This window comes from Arvicanthis niloticus, chromosome 2 (genome assembly GCF_011762505.2).
Source record: "Arvicanthis niloticus isolate mArvNil1 chromosome 2, mArvNil1.pat.X, whole genome shotgun sequence".
NCBI classification, from domain to species: domain Eukaryota; kingdom Metazoa; phylum Chordata; class Mammalia; order Rodentia; family Muridae; genus Arvicanthis; species Arvicanthis niloticus.
In genome coordinates this window covers 145,004,528-145,029,331 of record NC_047659.1, presented here as the reverse complement: position 1 = coordinate 145,029,331, position 24,804 = coordinate 145,004,528, and the positions used below count along the sequence as shown (strand labels likewise).

Sequence of the window (24,804 nt, the reverse complement as noted above, 5' to 3'; positions counted from 1 at the left end):
ACCTAGACGATCTACGGAAAGCAGACTCTGAAAAATGTTTTCCTCTCTTTTCTGTGGAATTGCTTTGGCTCTCGGAATTATATTTCCAAATTAGAGGTACTTTTCTGGACCACTGAAAGAAATAGGAAAGACCTAGATTAGCATGTCCCATTAGGACAACAGCTCCAAGCCCAGCTTACGCATTTACCAATGCGGTCATCTATTAAATGTTGCTGCAAACCTATTAAAATGAATAATAGCCATCTACTCGGGGGCCACTGATCAATTTAATTTTTCACTTAATGACTTGGTAGTTTATCAGAAACCAGAAAGTTTGGAATGAGGTAGCTATGTGCCTTGGATAGATGAAGAGAGGCGTAGTTAATTCTAGAAGTTTGGCTGGAACTTGCAGGCTCATTTCCATAATTCTGGCCACAGAAAAACATGTTGACATAAAAGATAATTAACATGAATAACCCATATGAAGATGCTTGTTTTGTTTGGAGTCTCTGAAAATGGAATATTTTCCCCCAAAGTGTCTCAGTTTCTCTCTCCCTTTCTCTCTTTCTCTCCTCTCTCTCTCTCTCTCTCTCTCTCTCTCTCTCTCTCTCTCTCTCTCTCCCACTCACCTTAAGAGCTACCTGTTGGGAGTTGGAGACATAGCTAAGTGATTAACAGTACTTATTGCTCTTACAGAGGGCCTGGGTTTATTAGTTACCAGCATCCAACAGTGGCTCACATGCCTAAGTAACTCTTGTCCTGGGCTCCTCCTGTGACCTCTCATGGAGTATTTTGATTTAGAGAGAAAGAAAGAAAGAAAGAAAGAAAGAAAGAAAGAAAGAAAGAAAGAAAGAAAGGACTCACATGTATTCTATAAATTATTTGTAGACTTTTCATTAGGGTAAGCACCATGGAAAAGTGATCCACTAAGGCTTGCTGAAGAGTACAGCCTTCCTGATAAGAACAGAAGGTCCTGTGAAGCTGGTCAGAGGAAAATAAAGAAAAGACCAGGGACTGAAGGAACAGCCTGTGCAAGATCTGGAGAGAAAAGGGTACAATGTCGCCAGGGAGCTGCAAAGGCTGGGTACCAGAGCAGAGGGGATGAGTCAAGGCCCACAGACCTCTGCTCCACTGGCTAAGGTCAAACAAGTGGTTTTGCAGACAGCACCAATGTGGGATCTTCCTGCTGGGGATCGGAGGCCTGCTCTGCTGCTGTAACTAGCTGTCAGGTTGAGACCTTTGGAGTAGAAAATCCAGGACTATACAGACTGATTCCAGTGCTGAGTTCTGGAGTACAAAGGGAGCCAACTGGGAGCCAGCTGAGGGAGAAGGTGAAGGGAGCCTTTGCATTCAGGAAATCATGGGTTGGGGCTTGAGAGCTGGCTTGGTGGCTCCTGCTGTGCTTGCAGAGGACTTGGTTCACTTCCAGCACCCACATCAAGCAGCTCAGCCTACCCATCACTCCAGGGAATATGAGCCCACTTTTGGCCTCTGAACACCATCCTCATGGTCATTTAAAAGTAGATCTTCAAATTTTTCATGTCTGTATACTCAGTACTCTGTAATCCAGATGTGATCCCCCATGATACATGAGCATGCCCTCATACTCAGCACCCTCCTCCCCAGCTCCCCACCTTTTTTCCCATGTTCCCACCCTCTTCCACATTCCCTACACTCCCACCGTCTCCACACCATACACAGTCCCTACCCTTCTCCCCATACTCCCTCCCCTCCCCCACAGTCCTCACCCTCTCCCCACATTTCCCACCCTCCCTACACACTCTCCAGCCTCTCCCCATACTCCCCCACACTTGCCACACTCCCCTTTTCCCATTTACACCTCCTGCCCTCCACCCTCCCACCCTCCCCGCACAGTCCTCACCCTCCCCCACCCTCCCCACCCTCCTCCCACACTTCCTACCCTATCCCCTCCTCCCCTCTTCATTGCCCTCCCCCATATTACCCCCTCTCCCCACACTGTCCTCCCTCCTCCCTCCACACAGTCCCCTCACTCTCCTCACTCTGCACACCCACACACTCAGTGCCCTTTTCTTCCTCATTCTCCCACCCTCTCCTCTCCCATGCTCTCTCCTGTTAATCTCCTTTGTTCCCCTAAATAGTTTGGCTTCTATGTTTATGCCATAAATGAGTGCATGATTTTATATATTTCCATAAAATCCAAGACTTGCAAATGAGAGAAAACGTACAGTATATTAGCATCGTGAGGCGGATTTAATTCGCTTAATAAGAGGGTCTCTAGTTTCATCCATTTTCTTGCAAACGACAGAACTTCATTCTTCTTTATGGCTGAAAGGAAATTTCATTGTTCATGTACAACACATTTCTTCTCAGAGGAAAAGGAAACTGCAGTTAGTATCGATTGATACTGGCCTCTTGGGATGTCATTCTGTCTGGAAGTCCGATGCTTGTCTCACAGCCTGTCGCAGATAAATGCTGACAATAGAGAGGTGGTGGCCATTCTCCTACCTGGAGTGAAGCTCGTCCACAGGAAACAGATCAGGGGGCTGAGAGACACCCTCAGCTCTGTGTCCAGGCCGGACATTTCTCCTACAGGGCTGGAGAGTCTGTGCTTTAGAAGACACTGAGAGGACGGATGTGGTATAGGCCAAATGCACTGCTTGGGAGAACTGGTCATTTCTGCTTCACAGAGATGACCTCTCTCCAACTCCAGAGCCACCCATCTTCTTCCAGCCCTTGTGAAAATGAAGGCACAAAGAGATGTCCTTGCCATCAGTGGGAATCTCAGAGCAACGGCAGCTGTGGCCTCTGCTTCTTCATTCTAGTCTGGAGGAGTCTTGGAATGGTATTCCTACTGGGTGTTTAGGCCTGAATACAGTGTAGGTCTGTGTTGCCTTCATGAGCTAATCGTTTAATTGAAAATCAGCCCCCTGCATGTGCTAAGGAAAGCTGACTGTGGAGCTGGTGAGATAGCTCAGGGTTTAAGTGTGCTTGCTTTGTGGTTGCAAGGGCATAGCATACTTTCAGGGACCCAAGGTTAGCTCATAATACTTACAACAGGGGGCACACAACCACCTGTAATTCTAGATCTTGGAGGAAGTCAACTTACTCTGCTGGCTTCCATGGGCCAGACATAGCACACACACACACATACACACACACACACACACACACACACACCACAAAAAACATATACAAACACACACACACTCAAACATACACAAATACACACACTCTCATACATACACTCAAACACACACACACACACTCACTCATATACACATACATATTCAAACACACACACACTCAAAAACACACTCATATACACATACACTCAAAGACACACACTCTCATACATACACTCAAACACACACACACACACTCACTCATATACACATACATACTCAAACACACACACACTCAAAAACACACTCATATACACATACACTCAAAGACACACACTCTCATACATACACTCAAACACACACACACTCAAAAACACACTCATATATACACACACACACTCAAACACACAACAAACACACTCTCAAACACACACAAACACTCAAACATACTCATTCATACACTCAAACATACACAATCCTAACATGCACAAACACTCACACACACTCATACATACACCCAAACACACATGTACTCAAACACACACAAATACACATACTCATACGCACATGCAAACACAGTCAAAATATACACATACACACACTCATAAATACACTCAAACACTACACACACACACACCTTTAATGTTTAAAATAGCACCTAGAGGAGGGTTCCCTCCCTAGCCACAGCTGCCCAGCTGGTGTGGACTCCTCTGTAAAGTGCCCCTGGTATGGGTGCCTCAGGCTGCTATTTTCTGGCAAGGAACAGGAAACCTTCTTCAAAGGAAGCAGGAGGCAAATGCCGTTCAGAGTTCACAGCACACTGGAAGCCTTGATGGCCAGGCCACCTGTCTCTGCCTTGCCAGCTCCTGTTAAACCATCAAAGGCTTATTTGTGCTCCTTTGATGTGGGCTGCAAGTGTGTTTTCCACACGATGGAAGGTTAAACGGTGTAAGTGGGCCCTAAGGCACAGCTGGAAAAGTACCATGTCCCTGTCTTGGGATACACAATTTTCAGTTAAATATCAGCCTTGGCTGAGGTGCATCCAAAGGACAAAATGGACAGCCGCTTTGGAGGGCCATTTACAGTGCCGTTCTCCTATCAAAGTTTAAATGCCTCTGTCTGAGGTTCTGATTTGGACCCACACTGCTGATACCCGATGAAAGCGTCAGAGGAGAGTGAGTAAAAGAACTCACAGAGCCCCTCGCAGCAGAATCAAGAGTCGCAGGGGCATCCAGGGAAGTGGAGGTCCTGAGAGTTTCAGTGAGGGAGCCCCACAATGTGAACATCATCCAGCCCTTTTCTTACAGATGTGGATCCAAGGGCTTCAGGCTGCCTTCAGGGACTGTCACAGGACACACCAGCAACTCTTTCTACAGTCCCCTTGCACTGTGGAGATAAAAAGTAACGTGGGGTGGGAGTTACCAGCAGCGGAGGGACCAAAGTTTCTTTGAAGGGGAGAGTGGGCAGTGGTTCCAATTCTCCACAGCTTTGCCCCTGAACTGTGCAGGGCATACACTAAGGAGGCATGGGGAGAACCGGAAAGGCAAGTCAGGGGTTTCAACAAGCACTGTGGCTAAGCAGACGATCATGCCCTGCCAAGGAGAATGATAATAATAAACACCCCAGGCATCTGCAGGACCCTGGAAGGAGAGGTGCAATAGACTAGAGGTGACCCACTGGCCAGGGTGACAGAATCTAACCTGCGCAGAGCCAATCCCGGGAGTTAGGAGGAGGCAGACAGCACTGTAGAGAAGGTAGACCCCTGAATTCTCAGCCAAATATCTGTTTGACAGGAATGAGAGTCCTAACTCCTAACTGTGTGAACCCCAAAGCCAGTGTGGGGCAGGTGACAGATCCAAGTATGACTCACCCTCTCACACAAAGGATGGGTTGTTGAACCAGATCAGGGCAGAAAGGTAGCCACAGACCAGTCGGGAGAATCATGAAGGCAGACAGGAAGAGTAATGAGTTAGTTACTCATGAAACACACAAAGACACCTCAGACAAGCGTAAGGCAGGAGGTTAAGAGAAGACATGCATGCAAGAAGGGGCTTTGATCTGGTATACAATGACGGTATCCTCCTGAACTTCCCAGTAGGCAGTCAAAAGGCCTGAACGGGCATTTCACAAGAAGTTCACCAAGTGGCCAGGTGACAGACAAGCTCCACCCGACAGGTGACATGACTCCGGACTCACCAAAATGGCTGACACTGATGAGACAGAAGACACCAAATACTGGTGAGGATCTGGGAAAGTATGACCCTCCCTGACTTTTCACTGGAAGATTAGATGCCGTGGCACTTTCAAGGTGTCCAGAAGAGGCTCTGCCAGTGCCGGGCCTCAGGTTATTCCTGCCACAGATGCACATGCTCTGAGCCCTGCACATGTGTTCAGAACAGTTACGCTGGTCAGATGTACAAGGGACAAAGACAAGGTGCGATCTCCAGGACTAATCTGGTGTTTTACAAAGAGTGTCACACAGCAAAGAGAATGAAAAACTTGTGATGGCCAGGGACATGCACATGTCACAACATGGACACACCCTGCTTCCATCACCTGAGGTTCACCAGCACAGGAAATACGGCTGTGGCCAGAGAATGCAGGGCTGGGGAGCAGAGGAGGCGTTGTGCACACCTCCCTGGGGGCCATCTGGCACTCTCTTCTGGATCTAGTAGCTGTTACCTGTGAGTGGCGTGCTTACAAATACCCTAAATCAGAATCCTGCTGTTCCTATTCGATTGTTATACCCCAGGAATCCGCACATCTCCTGGCCAAGGACCCTTCTTCTGGGAATGGATCCCTATTGTCCTGCAAGTATGAAATAAACATGCCATAGACAGTGAGGTCTCATGTCATCCCCTCACCAACGACAGGAGGCAGCATGATGGAGACCTGATTATATAGACAAACAGCACCCCCTGTAATGAATAATGGGGAGAGAAAGGGGTAGCCCTAAGACACAGAGCAAAACCACCTCCGAATGTTGATTAACTAAAAAAAATAAATAAAGTCCTCAAAGAGTGGAATGTCCATCCTCTGGTGATTTCTAAAGATGGCAAATAGAGACATTTGGGTGTTTTTGAAGAATTGCTCTAGGCCAGTGGTTCTCAACCTTCCTAATGCTATAACCCTTTAATACAGTTCCTTGTGTTGTGGTGATCCCCAACCATAAAATTATTTCCATTGCTACTGCATAACTGTAATTTGCTGACATTATGAATCAGAATGTAAATATTTGATATTCAGTCCCCAAGGGGTCATGACCCACAGGTTGAGAACCACTGCTCTAAGTGGATGCTGACCCCTCCAGACTGAAGAGGAGCCAGTGTGTCCAGGGATCAGGATCACAGGTGTAAAGTCTCTACACCTTTGTTGTGCTGGGTAGTGCCCTGGGCTGATTGGGTGACACACATGTAAAGTCTCTACGCCTCTGGCGTATTAGGCATGTTAACAATCATGGACATATGTTGTTTTCCCAGCTCTTCCCTGTGCAAATATCACAGGGACACTCGGAGTTCTGGTGGGGACATTATGTGATCCTATCTTTTTTCTCCTCTTGCAGGATGAATCCAGTGTCTGGGGTTTTAAATTAATCCATGGGCATTGGTTGGGTAAAGGTGACAGTCTGCTACTTGTAACAATGGCACAGTCACAGTGGCCACCTGTGCCCTAAGTGGGGGAGAAGAGGGTGAAAGGACAGTGTCCCCACCCCTTCCCTGGTAGAGTGACAGCTGCAGGGAGCCAAGCATGGAATAGCTAGTTACTCACTTAAAGATATCCATTCTGGCAGCTCTTTAAAGTACCGCAGGGGCCTATATACCCCCTTTCTGCTATTGTACTCATTGGGAGCAAGTGCTTGTGTGTGTGCATGTGCAGGTGTTTTGTGCATGTGTGTGCATGTATGTGCATGTGCATGTATGTACATGTTTGTATGTGTGTGCGTGTGTGTGTATATGTGTATATATGTGGGTGTGTACATGTGCATGTGTGTGCATGTGCGTGCATGTTTATGTATGTGCATGTGCGTGCATGTGTGTGCATGTGTATGTATGTGCATGTGTGCACATTCAGCTCTGGGATATTTTCTGAGCTGCCCCCTTCTATTCCTACATTCAGTGAACAGGAGTGGCCTGAGCAAGACAGAGTTTGCCTTAAGCCTGTTTAGTAATTAAGTTGAAAACTTGAAGGAAATGCAATACATATGTAGATTACAATGTTTTAAATCTATTTTCTGAGAATGGAACTAAGCAGAAAGGGATCAAGGAGGAAACAGAAGCATAGACTGAGACGGAGCTTCATCGAAAGAGAGAGAGGCACAGCTGGTACCAGAGGGACAGATGCCAACTGGCTATCTCCATGACCCAGGGGACACAGCATCTCCACATGTGTGCAGGGACATTCTGAGATAGATGTGGGACAAGATGCTACTTGTAAAAGCCACTGGCATCCAACACATGCACATAGAGTGCTTGGTACAGGCTTTGATAAGCAAAACTTTAGAGAAGAAACCCAGGAGTCCTGTAACTCTATAGATACGAGGACACCCTCTCCCCTTACAAAGACAGGAGGCATTTCCCAGAGGGTGAAAACTGGACCTCATTCTCACCACAGTAAACACTGATGTGGGTTGGGGGTATGGAATGTGTGTGTGTGTGTGCGTGTGTGTGTGTGTGTGTGTGTGTGCGTGTGTGTGTGCGTGCGTGTGTGTGTGTGCGTGTGTGTGTGTGTGTGTGTGCGTGTGCGTGTGCGTGTGTGTGCGTGTGCGCGTGTGTGTGTGTGTGTACATGTGCATGTGATTACATAGCACAGTTATTTTATATTGCATACATAACACATCTATATTATACACTTTAAAATGTTACATGCTTGTGTATGTATTTAAAATCAGAGGAGCTTTGCTTATGGTTAAATACATTTCAACCATCTAGCCAGGAGCTGACAGAGAGGAGGGCTGTGCTTGCAGCTACCTCTCTGCCTCTTTGTTCAGCCATCCTTAAGAAGAGGAAGCCTCCTTGGTCCTGACCAATAGGATGAGACTGCTGAGCTGCAGACCTGTCTGCACAGAACAACCCCACCTATGTTAACACATGCAGAAAGTCCCTACCCTTACGAAAGGGCGTGTCTACAAGTACACAGAGAAAAACATTTACCAAATCAGCAGCAGAGGTGGGATGGACACCAGTTTTGTCTGGTGTAACCAATAGGAGCTCCAAGCCCTTTATTTATTTATTTATTTATTTATTTATTTATTTATTTATGATGCTTTTAATGCAGATGAAAGCTTGCATGCTTCAAGTGTATTTTAATTGGGTAAAATGGTTTGCAAATTATGCACGTCTGTATTTAAATGTGTGAGTATTGAGTGCACAGATTGAGACTGTGGATGCAGAGCTAAGCTTACAGCTTCGTAGATCTATCTATTCACGGATGTACAGAAACCCAGTGGTTCTCCTCCATTCATTCATTCATTCATTCACTCTACAATCATATCCACGTGAGGGAGTGTGGTAGGTGCTTGGTGAAGAAAACATGCAGATAACAGTTGCCCTCTGAGCCAGGACAGTAGCCACACACTGTACCAAGTGCTTCCTTTCGTCATCTTTCTCCCTGACATCCCATTTTTAACATACACTACGAGTGGCAAAGTTTTTCTCTATTGCTGAGGTCACATGACTAGTTAAGAGGCAAAGCTGAGAAATAAATCAGGCACCCACCAAGACCTCAAACTCTGTCATTCTGGGGAGTAGGCTGGAATATGAACACAGAACATAGGAGACTCCCGGGGCAGTGTGGACAGGCGATAAGCGCAAGGCAGCCCTGTGGGAAGATGGAGGAGACTCCCAGCCTTTGTGTTTCCAGTGCGATCAGGAGCAATCCGGTAAGGCAGGGAGATAGGCTGACTACTGAAGGAAGGCTGAGGGGTGCTGAGCCACCTGCCTGCAGGAGAATGCTCCAGCATAGAGGAAGTAGGAGTTTAATGGTCCAACTTTTCACTTAATGTATCCATCCCACAAGTACCTGCTGAGGGCTGCTGTGCTCCTTCCCAGAGTGGGAGCTGAAAAGTCAGTTGCATGAGAATGCGCCTGCCGCTGTGACAAGGACAGCCTGTGAGTTAGCAACACTGATGTACAAACTCACGAATAAAACTTGTAATCAGACTTATGGTTCTAGTGGCAGGATAAACTAGAACATCCAAAGCCTCTGAGAGGTTATTTTTAAATGCGGACCAAACACAATGCACATCGTTGTGTATGTATAGGAGGACAGCTGGAAGCTTGCAAATTGCCTGTAGTCAGGAAGGAAGGAAGGGGCGGGGAGCCTGGGGTAGACAGAGGTGGGGAACTGCCTCAGGAGTTAGGTGTGCACAAAGAGGCAACATTTTACAAGTATTTGTTTGTTTGTTTGTTTGTTTGTTTTATCTGCTGTGAGCGGTGATGCATGTCATGGTATAGATGTGGAAGTCAGACATTAAATTTCAAGAATCAGTTCTTGCCTTTGACCTTGTTAGGACAGGATCTCCCATTCTTGCTGTTGGCAGCTGCTTGGGGAGCTCCTGGCCATCTCCCTACCTCTGCAGTCTACCTCATTATTGCAATGCTGGATTCCAGATGTGCACCACAACATCCACATCTGGCTTTTAACTGGGTCCCTGGGATTGACCTCAGGAAGTCTCGCTTGCATTGCAAGAAATTTTGCTCACTGAGCCATTTCCCCAAACCTCAGAGATTTTAAAAATTAAAACACATTTTTTTTGCCAGACCCCCCACTCTCTTCCTAAGGGTGTGATTCAGAACTCCTTGCTTTGCATATGAGTCTGCATTTCCAACAGTGTGTAAAAGTTAATGGTGTTGAAAAGACTTAGCATTAATATTCCAGAAAAGGACTGAGAAGGGTTGGCAGGTAGGACTCATACCTTCATAAAACAAGGACCTTCTGTGAGAGGGTGAAAGGTGACATGGCAGAGAGAGCAATCCACCAGGAACTTGGTATTGGATCCACTCTCTCCTGTATTCCTTTTGGAGAGAAAGATAAGAGAGCGCCTCCTACCTAGGAATTCATCGCTTGAACCCCAAAAACATTGACTGGAGGTTCAAGATTCAATTCTCCTATGAGCCCTGTAAGAGCCACTGTTTCTGCTGCTGTGATAAAGCATTATGACCCAAATCAACGTATGGGAGAAAGAGTTTATTTGGGCTTAGGGTTTCTAAGGGGTTAGGGCTTATCATGGCAGGGAGGCAAGACATCAAGGGACAGGCATGGGGGAAGGAGAAAGAAGCTGAGAACTTTCTCCCTTAACGGCAAACCCCAAATGGAGAGAGCAAAGTGGAAATGAGGTGAGGTTATAAACTCTGAAATCCCGCCCCCTGTGACACACTTCCTCCAGAGAGGCCACGCCTCCTCAACCAGCTCCACCAACTGGGGTCCAGTGTTCACAGACCTGAGCCTATGGGGATATTGCTCATTTGAATCGTTACGATCCCCCAAATCTCTCCAAGCCAAAGATTTTGCAGAGCAGCTGATCGAAGGTGGCAGCACTCCCAGGTCATTGCCAGAGATGGGAAGGCAGAATCACTGGGGAGCCATACCCTCAATGCAGGGCAGGAGGACCCCAACTACAGAGAAGATAAAATGAATGCTCAGCTCAAATGATAATGTGCACGGGAGATTAGCACAAGAAAATCTCCAGCGTAACCGAGAACAGGCAGCTGGATCAGAGCCCCAAATACAAGTGATGAGAAAAATAAATAAAATGAACTAGGAAAGGAAAAGGCGTCAAAAAAGAACACAGTGTGGTGACAGCAAGCAGCCAGGCCGGAATGAGGACCAGAGATGGTCCTCAAAGGCAGTTTTGGAAATCAAGAACTTAACCACAGGGGCCAGTTGCCTTTGAAAGGGGAATTCATAACCTTGATTGATGGAAATTGTCTCCTAGCAACACAGAGTGTGGGAAACAGAGGAGGCTGAGAGGGGCTGACATGGAAGACTGAGCATGCAGGCTCAGCATTCCCTTCCTGGGAATGCCGGAGGGGGTAAATGGTGGTGAGGAGTGGGTGTGCGTGAAAAATAACGGTGCGTGTTCTCCGTGATGAAGGACAGGTAACCAAGACTCCAGGTGAAACAGTTTTAAAAAGAAAGATGACTTTGTTTTCTGCATCTCCATTTGCCTTCCACATGCCACCGTCCCTCCTTTCACTGAGGGGTCAACATCCTCGTGATCACACGTCAGCACCACCCCAGGAGCCATCCCTGAACCTGTCTTCTATGGCAGAGTCCCTGTGCTGTGATGTCCACAGAACAGGCAACCAGAGATCTTTCCCTACGTAAATGTAGTTCTTGGCCTGATTGAGCCAAATAGCTATGATCACACAGGTCATGGTAGGTGACTAACAGTGATGGCACAGTGTGGCAGAGAGAAAGCTGCATGACAGGGCACTGGGGACAGTGACAGGGACAGAGAAGGCTGGTCACAGGGCACTGGGGACAGTGATAGGGACAGAAAGAAGGCTGGTCACAGGACACTGGGGACAGTGACAGAGACAGAGAGAAGGCTGGTGGTCACAGGGCACTGGGGACAGTGACAGGGACAGAGAGAAGGCTGGTCACAGGGAACTGGGGAAAGTGACAGAGAGAAGGCTGGTCACAGGGCACTGGGGACAGTGACAGGGACAGAGAGAAGGCTGGTCACAGGACACTAGGGACAGAGAGAAGGCTGGTCACAGGACACTGGGGACAGTGATAGAAGGCTGGTCACAGGACACTGGGGACAGTGACAGAGAGAAGGCTGGTCATAGGACACTGGGGACAGTGATAGAGAGAAGGCTGGTCACAGGGCACTGGGGACAGTGACAGGGACAGAGAGAAGGCTGGTCACAGGACACTGGGGAGAGTGACAGAGAGAAGGCTGGTCACAGGACACTGGGGACAGTGATAGAGAGAAGGCTGGTCACAGGGCACTGGGGACAGTGACAGGGACAGAGAGAAGGCTGGTCACAGGACACTGGGGACAGTGACAGGGCTGTTTCCTCATCCACTCAGCTGGGTGAGTAGATTTTTGAAAAGTCCAGACTGTAGGGTCTCTCATGTAATACTTCAGCGGTCCCCATGAGACAGAAGCTGCTATGTGCAACACTGGGTGTGGCTCTGAATGGCCCTGACCACTGTTTACGGACACAACAATTTTGATTCGATGTAATTTTTACATCTCATCAAATAAAGTTCTTTTTATAGCTCTTTCAGTTATCAACTTAAGCACTGGTCTTAGCTGGCAGATGGCGTGGCAACAGGAAGGAAGTCAGGTTTGGCTCTGAGCCTCAGTTTATCAATTTTTCAGTTCTAGGTGGCCATGGCTCATGTTGTCTCTGTTATGTGTTCTAAGTTTAGGGGCATAGTGGGCGCTCAACAGATATTCATAGGATGGATGAATAGGAAGAAGGTTGCTTAGGAGAGCTTCGCACATGACTTAGATGTGATGGAAAGGATCAAAGAAATCCACAAAGTAACCTGAAAAGAGTCACCACTGATGGCTCCAGGCTAGTGCCACTCTGCTTTGCAACAACAGTGTGTGTGTGTGTGTGTGTGTGTGTGTGTGTGTGTGTGTGTGTGTGTGTCCCAGAGGTCAGTCAGATATCATTTTTCTTCAGGAGCCACCATCCACACTGTTTGTTGAGACAGGGTCTTTGAGGTAGCCTAATGGTTAGAGTAGGCTCTGGCCAGTGAGCTCCAGGAATCTTCCTATTCACAACTCTCTAGTCCTGGGATCACAAACACGTATGCAGCCATTCCTGAATTTTTATGCTGGGTTCTGGGAACTGTGCAAAATGTAACATATACATCCTTTACCAACAGAGCTAACTCCCTAATGCCTTGCGACTTTCTTTACACACAACTGTCTCTAATTCCTTATCTTTGGGTTTCTATCTTCAATGTCCACATTCGCAGTGCTGTCTCTCCCCTCAGTAGAGTGATGGATATTTACTGAGAACCGGCCGGCTCTGCCTTCAGCATATTCCTCTTTTGTCATTAATCAGAAGGGGAACCTCAGCCATCTGCCCCAAAAGGAGAAGAAATAAATAAAGCCCCAATAATTTTCTGACCTATATTTGAAGGTGGTTTAAGCCACTCATAAAATGGGCATTAGGAAGCTCATGTCTAAATCACTGGCTGAGCAATACCCTAGGGGCATAGATGCATCTCCCTCCATTTTTGATTTTCTGTGGCTTCAAGGACTTCACAGTAATTTGATTCGGGGGCAGAGATCTAAAACAAGAAGGGGTCAAGCAAAGAGAGGCAGAATGGCAGCCTCAGAAAGCCGTTACCAGGAGCACTGCCGAGAACAAGTTGTAGGCTATTTCCCTGTGTGTGAGAGGCAAAGGTTCAGAGCGGTCCCCTAGGCATCCCTACCGTACAATCGAAGTCCAGCCAGCCACATTCAAGAGACGGGATCAATTTCCCCCTGTTCTGTGGGATGATGTTCAATAGCTGCTCATTTCTAAAAGAAGACAGGAGAATCAATCTCAGAAATACTGGAGGAAAATTTGAGTGCTGGCTTCTACGAATGGCAGGCACTCCTAGGAGGTAAGGGCAGAAGACAGTCGAGTGTCTTTGACAATAAAACCACAGTGTCTGAAAAAGTGAGGGGTTCCACCCTCCTTTCAACTTGATGAAGATTTGACCAGTTTTCCAGCAGTCACTGGGCCACAGTGGGATCTGAATCTGAAATCTGCTAATTACACTCTCAGAGAGTCCAAACGTACGCACAGTATTCAGAGGATGGCTGAAAGGCTGACTGAGAAGAGGGAGAGCTGTGTGGGACTGAAGGCAATCCTTTATAAGCAGAATGAGACATGAATATTGATTTATGTAAAAGACGTTTTCTTATTCACGTGCTCTCGAGCCCCTGTGCATTTTAATGATGTGTACTGTTGTGCGCTATCACAGGGAACATGCTTCACTGGACCTGAGATGGAAGTCAGAAGAGGAGAGAGCCTTCAGCCTCATGGAAGAGATGACCAAGAGGGGGAACATTCTTCCATCTTCCCAGAGAGCCCTGCAATCCCGGGGACAGAGATAGCACACTGAATAAGTGGTTGGAACAAGAGGTTGGCAAAAATAATAGAAAACACACGAGGAAAGTCACTCAGAAACGAACACCATCAGCAGCCGCAGCTCCAGTCCCAACGTGTGACTGTAGAGATGATGTTCACATTCAGCCTGACCATCCATCCTGAGCATCCAGCCTTGGGCCCACCCTCATTCGTGACTCCGCCCACATTCGTGACTCCGCCCACATTCGTGACTCCGCCCACACCTTGCCTTTCACATTCAGCCAGAGCCTCCATCCCTGGCTCTGCCCACATTTGTGCTCTCTACAAGTCAAGACAAGCTTAAGGAGCAACAGGGCTAATTCCATCACTCTGAAAACCAAGTGGAGCTCCTCCAGCAGAAAATATCCTGGCATTAGATTCCATTTGTTATCCGTGCTGCGTAAGATTGGGCAAGAAAGCCCAGGCTAGCTGCATGCTGGGTCCTTTATACTGAGTCCTTTCCTGTAAAATTACTAAGATGTATCTGTCTCCTATCATGATGGCTTCAGAGACTGAGAGATATCTCAGGTGTCTTTCATAATTAGCTTACATTGGCATTTTGGCGCCACAACGTATTTCTCTTTTATACTGAAGCATTGAAGTTGCAATGCCATTCTGAGCTTCAGCCCCACCCCAGGTTCCAGAACAACCCCTGGAGTTTCTAGCACTCAACTTTTAAGACATTATGTTTTTTCTGGTTTATTTTTTCTCTCTCTTGCTTCCCTGTTTTCTTCCCTTCATCCTATTCCTCTCTCTGTGGTGGTTTGGATGAGAATGACCCCCATAGGCTCATATATTAGGTGGAACTGTTTGGGAAGGGTTAGGAGGTGTGGCCTTGTTGGAGGAGGTGGGTGGATCAATGCGGGTGGGTTTTAAGGTCACCGTTGGCTCTTTTTTCTCTCTCCGCTCCTTGCTTGTGGATCAGTTGTGTGTGCTCAGCTGCCCCATGGCTGCCATGTCCCCTGCTAACCCTGTGGAACTGTGAGCACTCTATTAACACTTTCTAAGTTGCCTTACCCATGGTGTCTTATCACAGCAACAGAAAGGTCCATAAGGTGTGCACTTTCCTTTTCCTCCCCTTCCCACTGCATCTTCTTCTTCCTTTCTTCTTTCTTCTTTTCCTTTCTTCCTGTTTCCCTCCATCCTTTCCTCCCTCCCATCTCTGCATTTTCTCCATCTTCCTTTTCCCTTTCTCTCGCTTTTAAATCTCCTTTTAAACATCTCATCTAGACCTGAGGAGACCAGTGATTGGCACCTGTAATGTAGTAAACAGACGCCATGCCACAGGGACTGGAAAGCCAGCTGGCCCCTCTCCCTGTGCAGCTAACAGCTAGCTGAAGTTTATCTGAAATGCTAAACAGACCTCAGTGTTTCTCTAGAACTAGACTCTCAAATTCAGAGAAGATGCCAATCAAAGTAACGGCCCAAGCTAACAGGAACAGCAACAGAGCTAAACATGAGGCGAGCTGGCAGGGTGTGTATCCTTCCATGAAGCCTAAAAGACAACGGGAACTTGGAAGGTGTCACTGTGGTGCACATATGACCAGAATGAAGAACAGCGCTGGCCACCTGCTCTGCGAGCATGGCTGTCCTGAGAAGTGCCTTAGTGCTGCTGACCTTTCTGCCTTTTGGAGAGTGGGGTTAATGGAAAACTCCTTCAAAAAATGGCTTATGAACAGGGTTCTCCCCAAAACACTTCTCTCACTGTTTGGACCTTAGCCTGGGTTTTTTTGTGTCTAACTTTAAGTTCCGAAGAATTTCAAATATGATGTCCCCATTCTCTGAGGTAAATTGTCACTATTCTCTGAGGTAGAATGTTAAGGAAATCTGGAGACTTTTTATCATATTGTCAGAACCCAAATAAGCCAATGTATCAAGTTGTTTCTTCACAATGCAACTTAATTACAGGAGATTCCTCCATAGCAGGGGGGAGGGGGTGAGTGCTTGAAGACACACTTAATCACAGCCAACCTGACTAATCAGCCTTGCCTTGAGATAAATGAGGAATTACCCAGAGGCCTCAGTAACAGGAAGTGGCTTTCAGGTGGCCTGGAGGAGACAGATAAATCTTTCATTAACATGCCAGAGGTAAAATGTAACGGTGCCGCTGCAGGGACCAGGGTGGTGGCCGTGTCCATCCTCCGAGGACAGCCTCTTCCCTGGCCCAGGCCCAAGGAACAGGGGGGCAAATTATGCCTCCTGCTTTTCTGTTTTCAGTCTCAAGTATGTAGACACAGGATTTATGAGTGTTAAATATAATTGGAATTTAAATAAGACAGTTTTCATAAATGCACAAGAGAGTATTCAGACAGCCAAGAAAAATAGATTTTAGACTATATACTGCTCAAAGACACGGCAGATTGGAGACACTGCTAATCAAGGAGAGTAAGACAGTACATATTTTGGTGGGGATATTTTTTCATGTTGTTCCGTTAACCCTCACTGGGTTGTTTCCCCAGGGACTGTGTACTGAATAATTGAAGGGGTTTTTGACTCATGACTTCAGAAAGACTTCAGGTTCTCATGGTGCCTCTGCTCAGGGCAGTGGAAGTGTGGGGACTGCTCCTTCACACTGCAGCAGGCAGGAAGCTGACTGAGCCAGGTGGATCTGGTGACTGCTTAACCATCAAAGTCTCTCCCCCACTTCCCAGCTTTGGCCAGCCAGACCCCCACCCCTTAAAGGCCATGTAGTCATCATTAAAGCTGCCAAGGCTGGAAACTGAGCATTCAAAGTATAAGCCTGGACGAGGCATTTCAGATTCAAAGCATAGCAGCAGAAACAAGGAAAAGAGGAGGAGAAAAGGAGGAAGAGGGAGAGGAGAAGGAAGAGGAGGGGGGTGAAAGAAAAGGTGGAGGGGAAGGAGGGAGGGAGGAAGGGGAGGAGGGGAAGGAGGTTGGGGGAGGGGAAGATCAATATCACTGACAAAGAAAACGGTAAATAGAAATAACATAGTCTCTGGAGAAATATTTTGAAATCTGAATGAGCCCAAAGCAGGAGGCCACCAGGAACACAGGAGGGAGTTGCTTCATCTCTGAGAGCAACCAGGGCTAAGCTGATTGCCTTAGAGATTAATGGAACCAGAGAGAGCCCGATGCTACTGAAACTGCAAGTTCAAATAAACTGTAAATACTCTTCCTATAAACATGGCCCAAAAGGTGCATGGGCATGCTTGGAATTCTCCACTCTGATTAGCATTCAGAGCTAACTAACAGAGCCCGTACTTTATCAGACTGTGTGCAGGGCACAGGAGAAAAGACTGTCTCACAACACTTCCAGTCTTCAGCTCTCTATCAATCTACACAAACCAGGAGACACCACATCAGAACTGAGGGCTCTGGCTCTGCTTAAAAACCGAGGTGGTAAAGCAGTCCAGGTCTCTAAAAGGACAACTTGCAGGAGTCGGTTCTCTCTTACTGTGTGGGTACCCCTGTAGTCAGGTGTGCTGGCTTTACGCTGAGCTGAGGCAGAAGACTTTGAATGTCCCCTTTACAGGAGCGTGACTGTGCACAGCTGTCGGGTTGCTTTGTGACTGCTTGTGTGCGCCTGCTGCACAGTCTGCTCTTGGGGCTTTCCATCCGATTCACCTCCTTTTCCTGTTTGTTTCTCTCCTCTGTGCCCGAGGCAGGGCTAGGGAGCAGGGATGCTAGGTGTGTTCCTCTGCCACCTTCTCTGAGGGATGAAGATCTTCTGATGTTGCCTGAGTAGTATTCAAGTTGAGCTTTCCTGGCCAGGGAACCCGTGTGAAGAGCTGGGAACACAGCTGCCCATGTCTTGAGAAAGTGAATAGGGATCAGTTAGCTGCCTGCAGTATCAAAGCCCAGACGAACTCCAGGGCCAGAGGGAAGTCTGCTTCAATCTCTCTTCTCTTGATTTCTTTGAGACCAGGTCTGAAGTTGATTGACCTAGGCTGGCCAGTGAGTCTTGGGAATTCTCCTGTCTCTACGTCCCCAGGGCTGGGAACACAGGTGCACACTCATGTCTGGGCTTTTGCATGGATCATGGGAATTTGAACATATATTCTTACACAACCAGCATACCTCCACCATCTCCACAGTCTGGGGAGATGTTCTTAATATGTTTCTCTAGGGTTGGGCTGTTTTTGTTGTTCGTTTGTTTGTTAAGACTTGAATTGTATATAACAGAATTATCATTTTTATAAAAGTAGTAATTATTTTAATACACAAAATACTCTCCAACTACCTTCAATTGAATACTGTACATGAGTTGGGGGGGGGGGGAACGGGACTTGTTATCCCAAATGCTAATAACAACTCCCTCTGGAATGATGGTTTTGAAGTTCTTTTGTGTATTTTCTATTAAATTTTATCATGGAAGCATAGCAATCAGGAGAGCATAAAGGAAAACAAGAAATAAGAGTGAGCACATGTAAGGCCTCAGTAGGGTGCAGGCGGTCTGTTTCTGTTGACACGGGCTGAGTGGCAAAGATGCTGACGATGGAAATTCCTTTATCTTTTTGTTGTTGTTTTGCTTTTTGAAACAGGGTTTCTATTTTTAGCCCTTACTGTTCTTGGGGCAGTCCCACTTACTCTGTAGACCAGGTTGGCTTCCCACTCAAAGACCCGCCTGTGTCTCTCTGCCTCCCCAGTGCTGGGATCAAATGTGAGCACCACCATTTCCAACCTAGCTATCTTTCTTACCAATGATTATCTGACATCTACTGTGCCCAAGTTTGTCTCCTATGCAACCATTTCCCCTTGCAAATAGGCCTGCGACAATCTATAAATCTGTCCTTTTAACCAAATGGTTCCTGCTTTGTTACCACCCACTCTAATTTATTTGGAGAGACCCTGAAGCTGCTGGAACCATCCACCCTCTTGAAGTTAATGTATTCATTAGTTATAATTGCCTCCGCAGTGTTCGCACCAATCTGAGTCTCCCAGTTGCTTAATGGTTTTGATTGGATGTTGAACACTTTTATCTGGGTTAATTTACTATTCATAGTACAATGATGGAGTATTCATTTTGTTACCCAGATTACAGCTGGAAATGGAGTTATGTATCACCCACAGGAGGGCTGCTTGGAGCTTAGCATTAAAATGCTTCTTGGGCGTTTTCAGCAGAGAGCCGTGTGCCTGAGAACGCTGTCATTCATTTTCAGCGTTTCTGCCCAAGCTTGAAGCTGTTCACAGACTTTCTGTGGCTGCCCACGATGAGGCCGCCACCTCCCTGGATGTGGTAAGGCATTACTCCTGGTTTGAGGTCTATGGGAAACACCATGCAGACATGCTCTATGGTCAGGAAAAGATGTAAGAGCTCAAGTCAGATGTAGGCAGGCATGCTAGGAAGTTGGTATTGCTTAGATTTCTTCTGAACCCCCCACCCCCCGCCAAAGTTACACAGCCCAGGGTCAGGACTTCTCTTCCCTCGGGTTGCCCAGTGTTGGCTAAGATCGGTATCTGCTTCAGGAATCTCAGTCTGCCTTTCTCCCATTCTCCTCTGTAGCCATTGAGGAATCCCCTCCCAGCTGCAGAGAAATTTAACCTCCTTCCAGAATCTCAAAGAAGTTCATCCCCTGCCTTCATCCTGAAAGTTGAATCCTACACAGGAAGTTCTTTTCGAGGCAGTTAGACTAGCAGGTGCCCACGTTACCTCACTGGAATCATTTCTGCACTGGATCATCCCAGACCACAGCCACCACCTTCCCACCTGCTGATGGTGCAGGTGTCTGGTAACAGGAATTCCCCGGGACAGCGGGAGAACGGGACAATAGGCTTGACTAAGGAACAGGTAAAGATGGGAGCCTGCCACATCCACACCCAGAAGACTTCTGTAGCCTGTTCTCTGCTCGGCCCTGCTGGTCTCTGCAAAGTGTTGGGTGCACGTGACAAAGCAGAGAAATCCAAGGCAAGTGTGCTGGCAGCCATGAGACTCAGCCATTTATAGGGATAACCCAGAACTCAGGAGCTCTGGGACCCTGAGCAGGTTCTCCTAGGACAAGATGGCACCTCGGCCTTGCACAACACCTCCGGTCTCTCCTCTGATGGGATTTCCGTCGCCAAACAAACTCAGGAGGAAATGTCTGCCCCTCCTGTGAATACACAGGGGCCTCAGAAAATGTCCTGTACACAGGGGCACAGACAGAAATGCATGACAGTGGGGTAAACTGGGAAACAAAAGCCTAGAAGCAAAAGTCCACGTCAGGAGTAAAGATGGCTAGGCCAGGGTACACCTGGGAATGTGAGCTTCAACCAGTGACTTCTCTGTCCTTAATTGAATTGGAGGAATTTGCCAATGAATAACAGTTAACTAGAACATTCCAGATATAGTACAGAAGAAAGGAAGTAGCTAGAACTCTCTAGACAAGCATAGCATAAGGAAAGCACCACTGTTGTCAGGATGTTCCAGGTATGCTTGTCTTTCAATCACCTTTACACTGAAGGATGGGGAAAGCCACATACCCAGAAGGTCCATGTGTTGCCCACTCCCTGGTGAGATGGCATCCAGCAGGAATCTATCTAGGACACTGTTCTTCTCTGATACCAAGAGCAGTACGCCATCATGGAGACATCAGATCCATGGCTGAGGATGGAGTCCCTCCTAAACGCTGCCCCTGAAGCCACTGGCCTCTGCAGCCAGGGGCGTCTTGCTGGGAAGACCTGATGCCATGCACAAGCTGGAGCACAGTTTTCATTTTGTAAGCGAGAAGCCACATTCCCCCTGGAATAGCAATCGGAAACAGACACAAACATCTGTTTGAATAATGAGCTGTTTGTCAGGCTTGCTCCGAAGGCAGAGCTGGTGCCAGGGAGAAACAGACATCAGGGATCCCCGCACAGGCAACACAGAATGCAGGCTGATGAGTGTCTAGGGAGTGTGCTCACCTCTCCGCCATAGCCTCCCAGGTCCCCTGCCCTCCCACTCCAGGTCAGTTCAGCAGGGTGAGGATGAGCCTGAGAGATCTTCATATCTGAAGACACAACCTTCTGGTACCAGCCTCGTCAGCAGATGCCCCACACCAGCCCCCACCTTTAGGGAGTAATTACCACATCTCCCCGGATGTTAACGGAGACAAATGTTCTGCTCTGTGCATTTTCCTATTTTAATTGAAGGAAAGTAACTAATTATCTTGGAGAAGCAGTCATTATTCCCTAGCTCCAGGCTGGCCTTTGCGAAAGATGACTCGGGGCCTTCTTGGGGCAGTCAATATGTTAACTGCTCATTACAGCCTGTGACTTGCAAGGGGAGAAGACAGCTCCAAACCCGGCAAACCTGAGCTCTGCACCCAGCTCCAGGGGAAGAAGAGTACATGTCAGGTTTCCCATGATGCTCTAGGACCACAGGGCCAAAGACTAAGAAATTGTAGCATCTCTTGAGTCCCCCATGCTGTGTTGTGACTGGACTCCACAGCCAGAGGGGGGTTGGTGTGCTGACTGGTAGCCATATTTATGCTGGGCAGTTGGCCATGGAGATACAGCTTAGTGACCAGGAATCACTGGCTGTCCACAGTTCTGTTCCAGGATCACTCTTTAGATTTGCCTCCCCCAAGCCTGCTTTCATCCCTCAGTCAGCGTCTCCCAATTACTGCCTGGCATCAGCTCAAAACTTCTAGCTGAGTCTCCTATCCTAGAGTTTTAGCCCCTGGAATCAAGCCCTCTAGGAGTACCCTGACCCAACAGTAAGACTTACTAGGTCCATCTCTGCTCTGCTCCTTTCATGAGCTATGCTGACCCTGCAGGGCCTCTTTCAGAGGCTTGAAGCTCTGGTGGAGCCTAGGGGTCCCTCTCCCAAGTACCCTGAAGCTGTGCTATGGTTCTGATCACCCACCTCAGCAAAGGGCTAGTGTCACGATGCCCACCAGTGGTACTGTCACCCTGGTGACGATGGCAATGCATGGTGAGCTTTTACTGAGCCACTTCTACCATTACGCTGAGCTTTTACCGAGTGACTTCTGACATCACACTGAATCCCTTCTGCAGCGCCTTCATGAGACAGGAAAGCAAGACCCTGTGCCCTTTACAGGCAGGAAAGCTATTCTCAGAGCTTGGTGTAAACACTTGCAGGCTGGCTCACAGCCACAGACCAGTCTCTGAGTGCCTTGCACTTCTCAGACAAAAGGTCACTATGTGGAGGCCAGAAAGGCCTTATGTCCTTCTGTAAGTTTCTCCCATGTCTGTGTGGAGCTATGATAGCCTTTGATACCATGTATCCTATGTATCAGGGAGCAGGGCATCTTATTTTGGGAATACTAGATACAAAGTATCTGAATTTGCCAGGGTGTATGTAGCTCCTCTTAGCTTCCGGTCCCATGCAGTACACAGTGAATACATTCAGTAATAAAACAGATGGATGGCAATGATCTCGCCAGTTCCAGAGCCACAGCTTTCTCCTCGGCATGGAGACAGACAACCCTTCTGCAGCCTCACACTTCCTGGCAACCCTTCACTTGGCACCTGCTGCTCTGGGTTGAAAAATATGGTCACCTTAACACTTCTCTTTCCAGGCTCCAGGCCAGGAGAGAGGAAACTGGCTGGCTCTGTGCCCTCACATTCTCCCAGTGTCTAGCACTGTGTCTGACACCTACTGGGTGCCAGTCATTAATGTCAAGTCTCTCGAAGCCTGGCAGCTGCTGTGAATGTTCAGAGTCTCTTTTCCCAGATGAGAAACAGCATGGCCCTGCCTGGAGGTGGGGCCTAGATATGATGACTGTCAGAACAGCAGGGCCTCTGGCTTTTCCTTCCGACACAGAGGGTTGCAGAGGCAAATAGATGTCCTTTCTCCCATGAACAGAGAGCTTTGACCTCCCTGGGAACTCCTTCACACAGAGAGGCCATATGAGCCCTTAAAAGCTGCTCTTTGGGGCATAGAGCAGTGTGGACAGAGATGACCAGGAGCGATCCCAAATCCCCAGAGGATGGCATGGGCAGGAATGGCAGAGTCCTGGCTGGCATATGCTGGCTCACCATGACTCTGGATATTCCAGACTTTAGTCTGTGCAGGTGAATACATACCAGATGGGTTATGTCTTGTCTTTACCCCACTGCTGGCTGTCAGTTCACCATCCCTGTTATGGAAGGGGAAACAGAGCCTCACTGCTCCTTCTACAAAACTCAGGATATAAATGGCTATTTCTCCTATGGCCACTGCCTCCCAGATGGATGCTGGTCCTCATGCATGGTGGTTACACTGGACTCAGAACCCTTTCTCATAGTGACATCACCTCCCCAAACCCTAGTGCATGTCAGATGCAGGACCAGATGCAGGGTTAGTTCTATCCAGAGCAGAGGTGGGTTGCATCAATGCCACACAGTTGTGACCTTAGAACACACACAGTGCCTGATTATCTCCTGATGAGGAAGTGAACCAAGCTAACAGCCGACCTTTAAAAAGCATCCGCTGCCTCGAGAAAAATACAAAGCAAGGGAAAGCCCTGCTCTAACTGCAGGCTCCACGAGTGTGAGTGTCTCTGCTCTCTCCTTCAGGATGCTCCAAAACAAACCAAAATATTTTCTTTTCTCTGGAAAGCATGGCCACTCTGCTCAGAGACCTTTGCCAAATTTGTTCTTCAGTGCTACAGAGAAGGTCAGGATCATGTACAGGGCGGGGCATCGGCTCTGAAATGGGGTAAAGCCCAAAGTCGCTCAGGATGTTGCTGCCCTTGTGAAAGTATCCCGAACCCAAGAAATCACAGGACAGTTACCCTCTAAACCTGGTTCTCTGGCTCTCTGATGGGAGAGGGTACATGGAGGCAGATTTAGATAGGGACATCTTATTTCTGACTGGCTGGTTCTACTTCTTATGGCCCCTACGTTAATGACATGTTGTTTCCTATGTGGTCCAGAGAAACTGAGATTTGGCTCTCCTGCCATTTGAACTCACATTTTTGTTTTGGTTTGTTATTTGTCTCCAGAATCCTTTGAGGGAACCATTCTTGATGTAAGTTTTGCTTCACGTCCCCAGACCATGCCTGGGACTGGAGGTGCACAGTAGCTGGCTTCCCACGGCATGGGGACCTAGGTTAAGGCAGACAGATGCAGGGCTGAGCTAAAGGAACATCTGTAGCATGCCTTGCTTCTTCTCCTCTGACATCTGATTTCCATGTTCAGAAACATGGGGTTACCTGCTTTCTTCAATGAAGTTGTTCTAAATTGAGCCCATGGGGTGAATATCAGTATTTGACTTCCTCTCAGCTGCTGGTACACTGAAGTAGCAAGGTGACGATGAGTTTCAGAAAGTGCACTGTTCTCCCTTATTCCTGGGTCCAGGTCTCAGAGGCATACCCGTTCTCTCTGCACCAAGAGAGATACAAAGACCTGTGTGTTCCCAGCACTAGCAGAGACACTCAGGGCATTCTAGTCCTGGCAGAGTCTCTGAAAATGCTTGCTTGATCTCCCACAGGGAGTGCTAGTTTTGAGATTAGGGGAAATAAGGACTCAGGGGACACACAACAAGCAGGACTGAAAGTCTACTTTTTTAAACTTTACTTTTAAAGCTACTTAGCAAGGTAATAGGCTCTGCCTTTTTTGTGCATTGTGCACTGTTTTTGTTCCCCACCCCACCCCTGACCAGAACTCCGACCCCCCCAACCCTCACCCTGATCCTGCCCCTGTCCCCTGTCCCTGTCCCGGCTGTTTTCCTGTTTGGTCCATGAGCCGGTGTGTAATGCTCTCAGGAGTGT

At 47.7% G+C, this 24,804-nt stretch overlaps 1 long non-coding RNA gene across 1 annotated transcript; it reads right to left on the bottom strand.

Annotated features, from left to right (window-relative positions):
* Nucleotides 1-2,171: 2,171 nt before the first annotated feature.
* Nucleotides 2,172-21,093, bottom strand: LOC143441539 (uncharacterized). The gene is made up of 2 exons (XR_013109087.1): nt 20,588-21,093; nt 2,172-4,469 (listed from the first exon to the last, which is right to left on the bottom strand). It is a non-coding gene; the product is annotated as an uncharacterized LOC143441539 (long non-coding RNA).
* Between the last annotated feature and the right edge of the window lie 3,711 nt (nt 21,094-24,804).